Source organism: Mizuhopecten yessoensis, unplaced genomic scaffold (assembly GCF_002113885.1).
Source record: "Mizuhopecten yessoensis strain PY_sf001 unplaced genomic scaffold, ASM211388v2 scaffold7725, whole genome shotgun sequence".
NCBI classification, from domain to species: Eukaryota; Metazoa; Mollusca; class Bivalvia; order Pectinida; family Pectinidae; genus Mizuhopecten; species Mizuhopecten yessoensis.
In genome coordinates this window covers 98,650-111,823 of record NW_018407191.1, presented here as the reverse complement: position 1 = coordinate 111,823, position 13,174 = coordinate 98,650, and the positions used below count along the sequence as shown (strand labels likewise).

Sequence of the window (13,174 nt, the reverse complement as noted above, 5' to 3'; positions counted from 1 at the left end):
CCTGTAAGCAACCTCTTTCGTTTGGGAGGATAGCATAAGATGCTTGGATACGCCCACCAGCTAATCAAAGGGGATTGAAAATTTACTTTTTTCCTGAAATGCACCTAGCTTAGTATGCATTGGTCTTCCTTCTTCTGTTTGAATTTTATTTGTGAAAACAGATAAAAATGGTAACCGGTAAAATCAATGTTCACAGAACTTTTCAAACATCCATTATATAGAGAGATATAAATCCCAGCCAAGAAGGATTTTTCACGGAGACAAAACATACAGACATGTTTAGAAATAAAAAGAGAAAGATGGATATTTTGCCTTAAATCGTAAAAACGATTCTGACATGTTTTCTTTGCTCTTTTTCTACCGTAGTCGGATATAAATTGATATGAATGTCTGATACATAATAATAATTCGAGGTTCTCATATACCGCTTGATCACAACCTAATTCACAGGTCGTCTCAAAGCGGTTCACAAATTATCATCCGTGGTCATAGGGCCTTCGCAACCAGCCAATATCTTTCTTAACTCCATGCATAGGGAGCATACAGCCGGTGCCGCCATTTCGGCGCTCACAATTAGCATTCAACAATTCTAGGACTGCCCAACCACTTGCTCATTTACAGCTGAGTAGACTGGAACAAGCGGAGAAAGGTATCTTGTTCAAAGACACAACACAGTGCCGTGCCGTGCCGTGCCGTGCCGTGCCGACACTCGTACCCGCAACCCTTCAGTCACGAGCCCGGCGTCATACCACTAGACTACTGAGCAACCCATACAACTGATACAATTGGCAAGGTATGTTAAATGATTGTTTTTTCGTTGTGATCAAACATTTATGATTAGTCCATATAAATACCGTTCCTAGACAAAAATCATTTTCTAAGTAATTGAAGCAATGTCTTTGAATAAAGACGATGTAAAACTGTTCACAATTTCTGATTAAAAAGAGTATCTGTTCTGAAATTAGGTCTGGCGAATAACTTGAAAATGCCTATATGATATATATAAATTTATAGTACTGTTATTGTATATATTCTCTGTATCTATACATATACATTAGCTAATGACAAAGCGATACAGTGATGCTTTGATAAATTTATATGTCTTCAGCCACAAATGATAGCGATCCTGACAGTCAGTCCTCACTTCCCAGAAGGATCTTCCATGGGAACTGCCCATGGCGTATATGGGTATATCAACATATATTAATTAATACATAAACTAATGGTGGCAGATCATGGCAGATCAGTACAGGTAGCACTCGTATCTTGGCCAGATGAAGGAGTCGTACGGAGAAGAAATTTGAAGAGAATATAGCCATTGATCTAATGCCCAACAGGCATTATGACTGATTTCAATCATCCCGTAATTTTCACGTTGTAGAGTACAAATACAGAAATGACTATAAACATTGTCTTTAACACCCACACAGCGTTAACTAACAGCTTCGCCTCACACCACATAAAACATTAAAACGACAAGTATAGTTATAACTGTTCGGCTTCTTAAAAGCTGAAAGACGACATAGCACAATTTATCAAACAAAGCGTATGTGCCTTGCATTGTTAACTTTATCCCTCTCAACGCTGTTAATATCCTTTACATATTGTCTTTTGTCTGATATCTCCAGATGACGTTTTAGATCTGGTAAGACACATAACAAATTAGACAATGATGTGATGACGTAATCACAAACGTGACAAAGCTTGACCAACCTAGTACAATTTTACAAACAGGACAAAGATTGACCGGCCTAGTACAATTTTACAAACAGAACAAAGCTTGACCGACCTAGTACAATTTTACAAACAGGACAAAGCTTGACCGATCTAGTACAATTTTACAAACGTGACAAAGCTTGACCGACCTAGTACAATTTTACAAACAGGACAAAGCTTACCCGACCTAGTGCAATTTTACAAATGTGACAAAGTTTGACCGACCTAGTACAATTTTACAAACAGGACAAACCTTGACCGACCTAGTACAATTTTACAAACTGGCATCGCTTGCCCGAGCTAGTATATTTTTACAAACTGGCATCGCTTGTCCGAGCTAGTATAATTTTACAAACAGGCACAGCTTGCCCCAGCTAGTACAATTTTACAAACGTGACAAAGCTTGACCGACCTAGTACAATTTACCAAACTTGACAAAGCTTACCCGACCTAGTACTATTTTACAAACAGGACAAAGCTTGACCGACCTAGTACAACTTTACAAACGGGACAAAGCTTGACCGACCTAGTAAAATTTTACAAACAGGACAAAGCTTACCCGACCTAGTACAATTTTACAAGCAGGACAAAACTTGACCGACCTAGTATAACTTTACAAACGGGACAAATCTTGACCGACCTAGTAAAATTTAACAAACAGGACAAAGCTTGACCGAACTAGTACAATTTTACAACCAGGACAATGCTTGTCCGAGTTACAATGAAGTACATTTTTATCACCAGGACAAATCTTGCCCAAGTCAATTCAATTTTACAAACAGGACAAAGCTTACCCGACCTAGTACAATTTTACAAACAGGACAAAGCTTGTCCGAGTTACAATGACCGAGCTAGTATAATTTTACAAACTGGCATCGCTTGCCCGAGCTAGTATAATTTTATAAAGTGGCATCGCTTGCCCGAGCTAGTATAATTTACAAACTGGCATCGCTTTCCCGAGCTAGTATAATTTTACAAACTGGCATAGCTTGTCCGAGCTAGTATAATTTTACAAACAGGCATAGCTTGCCCCAGCTAGTACAATTTTACAAATTGGCATCGCTTGCCCGAGCTAGTATAATTTTATAAACTGGCATCGCTTGCCCGAGCTAGTATAATTTACAAACTGGCATCGCTTTTCCGAGCTAGTATAATTTTACAAACTGGCATCGCTTGCCCGAGCTAGTATTATTTTACAAATAAGCATAGCTTGCTAAAGCTACCACAATTTTACAAACTGGCATCGCTTTTCCGAGCTAGTTTAACTTTACAAACTGGCATCGCTTGCCAGAGCTAGTATAATTTTACAAACTGGCATCGCTTTTACGAGCTTGTTTAATTTTACAAACAGGCATAGTTTGCCCGAGCTAGTATAATTTTACAAACAGGCATAGCTTGCTAAAGCTACCACAATTTTACAAACAATTTTACGAAAAGGACAAAGCTTGCCCGAGCTAGTACAATTTTACACAAAAAGAAAGAGATAAAGCTTGGCCCAGGTTGTACAATTTCACAAACACGACCGAGCCTGACGGAGATTTTACAATAAAATCACCGTGTTTGTAGCAGGCGAACTTCAGTGAACAGACACATTAAGGACATCTTCATATTACGACACGTTTATAACAGTAAAAAGCAGTAAGTACTATCAATAATTTAATGCCACCGACCAATTTTCAATAGACCACACAGAGCCGTAACATTAACAGTTAACATTTCTAGCCATGACAAAAGTTTCCAGGACTTAAAACGCATACAGCGTTATCATCTCAATGAATCTATGCATTAAACCATCCGCAAAAATACATCATGATTCACAATTTAAAGTTGCTACGCAGATATATTTCTGCCGCTTTTAAGCCTATCAGCATTTTCCATTTTCATTTTGGTACCATCAACCGTTTTATCATAAAATCCAAATGCTCCATAAATTCGCTCGAATGTTTAAAGGCCGTAAACAATATGACAAAAGACATCCGATAAAAATGAAGAGGAAGATTTTATTTACGATAAGATACTGCCTTAGTTCATATGTTTGGTGAATGCTATATGTCACACTGTATACCGGGGTTTGAATTTGGTGGCAGACTAACAGTTGTTAGCGTTTGGTCTAACCATACAGGATTAATTTACCATGGCACCGGCTGTTGAATTCGTTAACCTGTTAAAGCATAAGGGGTGTTTTATTCACCTTTCCCATTTACTGAATTTCAAAATATTTTTCTGAAAATTATACTGTAGATTAATGAGGAATGTAACATGCACAGATGACTGCACCTATAACATTTGGTAATAGATACAGTTACCCAAAAGTAAATTACACTAATCACATAGCTGTTTCGTCCTTCAAGGACTGATCGGTGATGGTAGGGGCCAAAATGTTAAAAAACCAAATTGTGCAAACTCCTTTAGGTGCATACAATTTTCATTCTTTTGACCATTTTTTGCAATGATGAGTGCTAAGTGGTCGAAAATGCCATATGTTCCAGTAAAAGAACAGTATGTTGCAGCTTAATGTATCTTTTGTTTTCTGTATTAACTTACAAGACTTTTAACTACGTGCTTCGTCAATTCGTATTTTCAGTAATTATTTTCGGATACTAATTTGTTTTGATGTTTAACGTTCATGAAAGAGGAACAAAATATTTTCAAAACTTTTATACGATAGCCAATGAGATTCACTTTCATTATCAATTTCATTATCGTTAGGCTTTGAGAATTAAATTGAACTCGGAACATCCTTTTGTTTTGTTTTGTTTTCAATTTTATTATTATCGTATCGATTTCTCGTTTCTTTGTATTTTTGTTTGAGTTTATTTTCAGAAAATCAAAAAATGTATGGTTTTCTTTTCGGAAAAGATAAGTCAAAGCTATATTCATCCCGGAAAATAAGTTACTAGTGCAGTGTGGTTTTTTTTGCTGTGGTTCGAGAACCCTTAATCTGATAACGCTCAATACAAGTCAGTCAAAGGCTGCTACAGAATACTTATGGTGTGGCTATTAAAACGTTAACCAGTCTGTCACATTTGCCTTGTAACTTGTTCGATGGTTATGTATCGGTAGAATAAATAACATTACGTTTTGTAAATTACTCATCGTTCCTGTTCGGACCGTGATAATTGCATCTAGATGAATTTTATATCGCTCACTGGTATTCAATTAAGTAGCTATTCAGAATGTCATACTTGTGTGAGTCGCTTCAGGGTAACAACCCTGGGGAGTGGCTTAATCTAGGTAGCAATAGAATCTATGAATTAGATTAATTTAAGTCAGACATGAGCATATATGTATTCCGAAACATTAGGCAACAGATCCAGATGCTGAAAGTGCAGCCCATGGTCTTACACCATCAGAAAGTGTTTTACATAACGTAAATCGTCGCGAATGCAAAGAAATATCATTCGCCATACCAAGACATTGACAGTAATCTGAACCAATCCATAAAATTCTTCTGACAACAGCCCTTCAGATGTGGTGGTTTATCATTAGTTAATTTGTCGTTACCCGACAGTAAATACTTTGTCTTTACCACGAAATTAATCGTAATGGATCAATTGCCGAACGATCTGAGAGATTTTTGCATTATTGATCAGATACATGGACAATCAATAAACGAACTGGTTTATTGGGTTTCTAATAGGTTACGTGGTAGTGCCTAATAGTTTACATCTAAACTCATTGTTAGCAACTTGTTTATATAGTAACTAATTAAAAAAAGTAACTACGTATTTTTTTCCGAAGTAAGTACTTGTTCACATAGTTATTAATTGTTAACATAGTAATAACTGGTTTACATTATAACTGTTTGTCTATATTGTAACTACTTAATTGTTTATATAGTAACTTCTTGTTTGTATTGTAATCACATAATTGTTAACATAGTTATTACTTGTTTGTATTGTAATCACATAATTGTTAACATAGTCATAACTTGTTTATATTGTAATCACTTAATTGTTAACATAGTTATTACTTGGTTATATTGTAATCACATAATTGTTAACATTGCAATAGCTGGTTTTACAATATATGCAAGCTATATACATAGGTGATTTTATTTCGCGACACATAAACCCTCCATTAGACTGTTTGACAAGTATTGTTAAAAGGTTGCTACGGACATAGCCCCCTTAGGGTGCTGCTCCCCTCTTCTTGGTGCCTCCATTGTTTTGAGGTTTCTGATTGGCTAACATCCCACGCTACAATCTGATTGGCTGTAGGCCTCTTTCTTCATCTTTAAGAACATTTTCAACGGCGCCATTTTGTGGCAGCATCTTTTTAGAATTTATGCCAAATTTGCCTTATTGAAAAACCCACCCTTACATGCCACCCTTTTTAATGTTGTTTGTTTTGTGATGGCGTAATTACTTAATAGTTAACATAAGTATTACTTGTTTGTATTGTAGTTACTTAATTGTTAACATTGTAATAACTGGTTTAACAATATAACTGTTTGTTTATATTGTAACTTCTTAATTGTTTATATAGTAACTTCTTGTTTATATTGTAATTACTTAATTGTTAACATTGCAATAACTGGTTTAACAATATTACTGTTTGTTTATATTGTTACTACTTAATTGTTTATATAGTAACTTCTTTGTTTGTATTGTAATTACTTAATTGTTAACATAGTTATTACTTGTTTCTATTGTAATCACATAATTGTTAACATAAGTATTACCTGTTTGTATTGTAATTACTTAATTGTTAACATACTCATTACTTGTTTACATTGTAACTACTTAATTGTTCACCTAGTCATTACTTGTTTATATTGTAATTACTTAATGGTTAACATAGTTATTACTTGTTGACATTGTAATTATTTAATTGTTTCCATAGTTATTATCAAATACATGTAATAAACTAGTAATAAGATATAATGTAAATGAAAAAAGTGACAATATCCAATTGTTTTCTTCGAAACGTCGAACCCGCGTGCGGATTGTCAACAGTAAAGGGTTGGTTGTCGGTTGTCGTAAGGATAGCCTTATATCATAGCAGTTACCTGCAGAAACGATAATCACTGCAGATGCACTTTGATTCAAGAATCAACATATAACATATATACAGAAATTATATAAATAAATGCAGGTAACACATATACAGTTTAGGAATATAGATTACGACGTGGAGAGTAAAGAAGTCGAGAAGAATATGTGATATAGGAGAAATGTAGAAACTCTCTGCAAGAAAAGGACGGAACGGTTACATCATGTAGATCTATAGAGTGCTTAATTCATCTTCTGGGGTGTCTTTCTCCTCACCAAAGTTGGTTCCATAAGATTTACAGGGTATATATAGGTTCAAAGCACGGGCATTATATCAAAAATGCGTGTCATAATCCTACAAGGCTCATAAAAGGATTATTACATGTTAATCCCATTTAAGCGCTGGGGATTATGCAGATTTTTGATCCCCTGATAAATAACGGACTGAGCCATGATCAGACCATCTCTGACAGCTAGAGAGGTATATTTGAAGGGGAAGTGCTTCAAAATTAACACATAAGTATAGCATGTGTATTTACTAAAACAATAATTACGTAAACAATGTGTCAGTATTTACACAAGAAGCTGTTAAGTAAAAAAAGAAATTACAGCGTAAACGTGTTGTTTCTATGTAAATAATATGTTACCATGTCAATAATCAAGTATCTACAAAAATGGAGACTATTTTCTAACTTCTAGCTTATTTACCAAGTCTTGTGTATTTATCCATATATGCACCCATATCTTGTACCTAATTCGATTACCGCCCGAGATGTGTATTAAATCCAGACCGCAATTTTACGGTCACAAATATACAGGTACTACTTGTGTAATGCACATCTCGGATGGTAAGTCGAAAATTCTCCTTAAATATCCATAGTACGAGAGCAAGGTTGTATGCAAGTTGTGTTTTGTGCTGTCTTTTGTAAACCACATGAAAAAAAAAATATGTTGGAGAAACTATCAATCGCACTCAAAATCGATCAAACAAGGACAATATATGAACAACGAATCAGAGCAGTGCCAACAAAACACCAAGCCTCCTTGATATACACAATCAAACGTCTGGTCTCATATCACACAAGAAATTAACATATTTTCCAATGAGGTCATGATGATGACCGTAAACTATCCCATAATCTTCGTCAACCTGTATCTCTTGGAACTCTGTGTTGTAAGTTTGTCTGTGAGCAGTCGGCATATATCTTAAAAATCATGACATTCGGAGCAAGCTCTATAATACCGCATCAACTGCGATGTCAACACTCTAAGTTGGGGTAGCAGGAACGTTACAGCCAAGAATGGGAAAGTTCACGCTAGGAAAATCTAAATCGTCACGTCCACCGCACAGCTGAGTTGTTTGTCATCTCTGTTGGTCATGTTGTAAGTTAAGATCGAAGGAAGCGGCTGATGTAGGAGAAACTGCAAGTGCCCTTTATTTTGAAACTTCAGGAGGGTATATACGATCGACATGGTCAGTAGAATTCTAGTTATTTAAAGAGTCAGCACGTCATCGATATATTTGAAAGTGAAAGTGAAGGACTTGGCAAGGATTTTAGTACCAGCCCTTAAGCTTGTAAGGTTTTCAATAATTTCAGTCTTACATGAAAACAAAAACAAGTCCACAACAGGAGGGGCACAGTTTGTTCCAAAATGAATGCCTACAGTCTGCAGGAAATACTTGCCACTTAACTCAAAACTGAAATTGTTAACAAGGAACTCAATCATTCTCTTAATTATTAGCCTCATTATATTAGTTATGTAGTTAGCCTTTTGTTTTTGTTAGCGTTCTTTTTCTTTGGTATAAGGCATGGCAATGCAAGGAGCAGACATGTCTGATAATTTATTGAAAAAACATGTGATGAAATGATGTTTTAGACTGATCATAAAATATCTGGAGTTGTTTAAAATCCTTAATAATTTAATTTCACTTCTTGCATTATACAGTAGCACAGTCACACATCTGTAACTTTGTCTGGTTACAGTATGGGATGGTTTGAAGTATGGCGCCGTTCTCCTCCATTACAGGCATACCATCCGTTATGTTGTTCCGTAATAGTACGTTTTACTTCATACACTTAATAGGTGGTTAGTTCCACGAAGAGCAAGACTTAATTTAACACTTACCTAAAACAATCATATGAGAAATATTATAAAAAATGAGTTTTGGTTACAGAGCTGTAAATACAGCTAAGTGTGTTTTTTGTTTGTTTTGTTTTGCTGATTGATTTTTAATTTTGGAGAATAAACTAACAAACATTCACTGTCAACCAATTTTTAAACGGCCTATCTCTATGTTCGCAAAACGACGATATCCAGCACTCGATACCGTTGCGATATAATCATAGGTAAATAAAATGCTTATGTTTTGAAGAAAACAATTATCTCAAGCTCGTTTCTTTACACAGTTCAAAAATTTGAACTAATCACAAAACCTCGTTGTCGATATCATGCAATTCTGCTGAATTCAGAAAACGTTAAAGCTCTGAGAATTCATCACTTTATTGCCAGTAACATGAGTGTTGAGTTAATAAAAAAATACTTTCGATCATCTACGTTTTAAATTTGCCCTTGACCGCTCCAGCCAAAGATTTGAATGTGCATTTGCATAACTTGATGAACGGAAGTGACGAAGAAAGCATCATGCAAATCAGTTGAACTGCAAAAACGTTCATGTTATAGTTCTTTGATTACAATTAAACATCACGATATCTTAATAACCAAATCAGTGTTATTTATTTAAAGCAGTATTTCTTCATTTACGTTCCCTTACTGTATTTTTTCTATGTACAACTTAAACTGTAAATAACTTCATGAACTGCGTTATCGTTACATAGTTATATTAAGAATAACCTTTTCAAAAGTATTGCTTTATGATCTCTAACGTTATAATGATGACGTCACATAGGTTATAACGTCACAATCATTGGATGTTGATGCAATCAAGAAACAATAATGACGTCACAAAGGTTATTAAATCACAATCAATGGATGTTGATGCAATCAAGAAACAATGATGACGTCACAAAGGTTATTACATCACAATTAATGGGTGATGATACAAGCGGGAAATACAAGCTTCTTTAATTCTGAGTCTAATTTGCTAATACGGACAGCAATGTCAATGGATATAAGTGTTTGTTTATTCGCTAATGAACAACAGTTTATGCCATTTGTTATATCTCAATATTCATGCAAAAGCCTTCTTGGAAATAATCTGCTGAAATAAAGGCTATTTTCCAACATTCATCAACGATCACTTTAGTTGAAATGATTATTACACTGTAGTAAAAACATATATGTATGGTAATGGTAACAAGTTAGCTGTGAATTTAAATAATTGATCACTTTTTCTTCTAAACATTACTAACGATTCGGTGGAGTACTTTTATTACCGTCCATTAATAATTGAGTTTAAAAGTTTGCTGCATACAAGAAACTCTTAATAACACCCTCGCTCGCAGCAATGACTAAAGCCATCGCCGCTCAACGTCAAGGACACACTATTTACGATCAGTGATAACTGAATAACCCCAATGGGACATGTGTAGGGAAAACTTCACACAAAAACTTCAAAATCATGAATGAAATAAGTAGAAAGAAGATGTTCTTACCTTTCGGGCTTCAGTAGTTGTAGATTCAAAAATCACAGGTGAAAAATTTTGATGAGCTATATTATAAAACGATAGAAGTTAAACAAATGTTCTAAATAATCATTCACGTACGTAAGTTTGCAGTGGCAGACGTGAGATACAACCTCGTACCTGTACAGGTGTAAATGTGAACAGATTGACTGGTAAGCAGGTCGCTTGGTCTGGTCGCCAGGGGAGCGTGGACGATGGTAAGCTAGGAATCTGCCCAGCAGCTAGATCTATTGAACTTTATCCGTATCGCACCTGAGTTTTCCATCGATCGCTTTACCTGGCGGTTCTCTCGTGTCGCCTTGGTTTTACACTATACCATTAACACTACCAGGGTGCCGCTGAGTTTGAAATCGATATTTTGTTATATATATTCATGAATTCATGACAATTTTCTGTTAGAGTAAATAATTTGCGTTTGTCAATCCATGGCTTCAATATTGTTTACTGTGTAGATGACATGAATTGTCATTATCTCTGCTCTCAACATCAAAAACAAATCAATCTTAAACATCAAACCAGTACATGTACTCGCTAACTATATCGATATAACCTGTATTTCAGGACAATTGGTACTGAAAGAATTTTTTTATCAGAATAAGAAGAACATAATTATTTAGCAATTTTGTTTTTAGAAACACAAACAGCGATCGTTTCCTTATCTTCGTTAGGCAAGACAGTAACATAACATGGGGGAAAAGAAACAAAGAAAATAATTTGATTAGTTTTTTCACTTATCGATCTGTTATATTCAAAGATGGGACTATTTACAGCTAATTTCAAAGTAATGAAAAGATCATTATTATTTGTTGTCATTCTGGGTTTGTTTGGGTGGCTTCTTGGGTTTCGTTGGGGTTTTATTTTTATTTTTATTGATCTTGTATTTGTAGGTGTTGATGATCATCTTAACCAAGTTCTAAGACAGTGTTTCCACAACACTTTAACAAAAATATTATTGAAACATTTGTCTTAATTAAAATGTCACCGACACAAGTAACTTGGTTACAATACAGTGACAAAGTAGGATGTTATACTGTGACTCATTGCATTTTCGACACTATCCATTTTCGCGACAATGAACAATTTGTGAGCATACAAATTCGCAAATTCTATCCATAATTCCATTCATCCATCGTTCTTTGTTTTCATCTTATTTATCAAAAAGTGTTCGCGTTTTTTTTGCTTTTGTTTCTTATCATATACATTTTCGCGAACTAATTAATATTTGCGATGAAGGTGTTATCGAGCAATCAACAGGAACATACTTATAAAGAGTGTACGTTATTTACAGCTGGCGGTCACTGGATTGATTTCCAAACCCTGTCAACATCAGTAGGATAGATCTATAAATATCGACTAGCAGTACTCCACTTTATCTTCACAATACTGATGATTACTCGTACAACTATATTGTTAATTGTTACGTGTTTAGAACGGAAGGATATTACATACTGAAAAAAATAGGTCAAATAATACAGAATTCAGATTAGAAGTTCCTCTGTTGAGAAAATCTGTATATCAAAGTGTTCCTTAATCATGCAATTCCTGACTATGTATTTGGCAAGAATTTGTTTAATTGAGTAAATCTCTTACATAGAAAATGTTATCTGTTATGTATTTCAGACATGTATCTTTATAAAACAAAATAATGGTATCATTATCGGTAGTAATTAGTTTCAACCGATTGAAGGTTATTGACTTTTCAATAGTGAATCGCTGAAAAATGTCTGGTAAAATGAGTCAATTTAACAAAGTCTCAATCCCGAAGGCAAATGGTATTGCTTTACTGCTTTCAATGTATTCATGAATATTTAGGAGTGCTTAAGTCAATTCTGATGTATGCCAACATAATATAAACATAATATGCAATTTGGCCTTAAACTCAAGAAATAAAATTATATTGCTTTAGAATGTTGACAGATGAATATTGGAGAATAATCTGTAGTAGGGCGGACAATTACAGATAACTCTAGTATGGTGAACGATTAATAAAACATTACTCTAGTATGGTGACAGATTAATAAAAGATAACTCTAGTATGGTGAAAGATTAATAAAAGACAACTCTAGTATGGTGACAGATTAATAAAACATTACTCTGGTAAGGTGAACGATTAATAAAACATAACTCTAGTATGGTGACAGATTAATAAAACATTATTCTAATATGGTGGCAGATTAATAAAACATTACTCTGGTATGGTGAAAGATTAATAAAACATTACTCTAGTATGGTGACAGATTAATAAAAAATAACTAGTATGGTGAAAGATTAATAAAACATTACTGTAGTATGGTGAACGATTAATAAAACATTACTCTAGTATGGTGAAAGATTAATAAAATATAACTCTAGTATGGTGAAAGATTAATAAAACATTACTCTAGTATGGTGACAGATTAATAAAACATTATTCTAATATGGTGGCAGATTAATAAAACATTACTCTGGTATGGTGAACGATTAATAAAACATTACTCTAGTATGGTGAACGATTAATAAAACATTACTCAAGTATGATGAAAGATTAATAGAAGTTAACTCTAGTATGGTGACAGATTAATAAAAGATTACTCTGGTATGGTGAACAATTAATAAAACATTTCTCTAGTATGGTGACAGATTAATAAAATATAACTCTAGTATGTTGAAAGATTAATAAAACATTACTCTAGTATGGTGACAGATTAATAAAAAATAACTAGTATGGTGAAAGATTAATAAAACATTACTGTAGTATGGTGAACGATTAATAAAACATTACTCTAGTATGGTGAAAGATTAATAGAGTTAACTCTAGTATGATGAGAGATTAATAGAAGA

The 13,174-nt window shown here is 34.3% G+C and overlaps 1 protein-coding gene across 1 annotated transcript in view; it reads right to left on the bottom strand.

The window, feature by feature from the left end:
* LOC110454265 (TWiK family of potassium channels protein 18-like) overlaps nt 1-10,468 on the bottom strand; it is a 41,293-nt gene extending 30,825 nt beyond the window's left edge. Inside the window, exon 1 of the mRNA XM_021503691.1 lies at nt 10,325-10,468. The gene's annotated coding sequence lies outside the window, so the exon portion shown is untranslated. The remainder of the gene's footprint in view (nt 1-10,324) is intronic.
* Nucleotides 10,469-13,174: the final 2,706 nt, after the last annotated feature.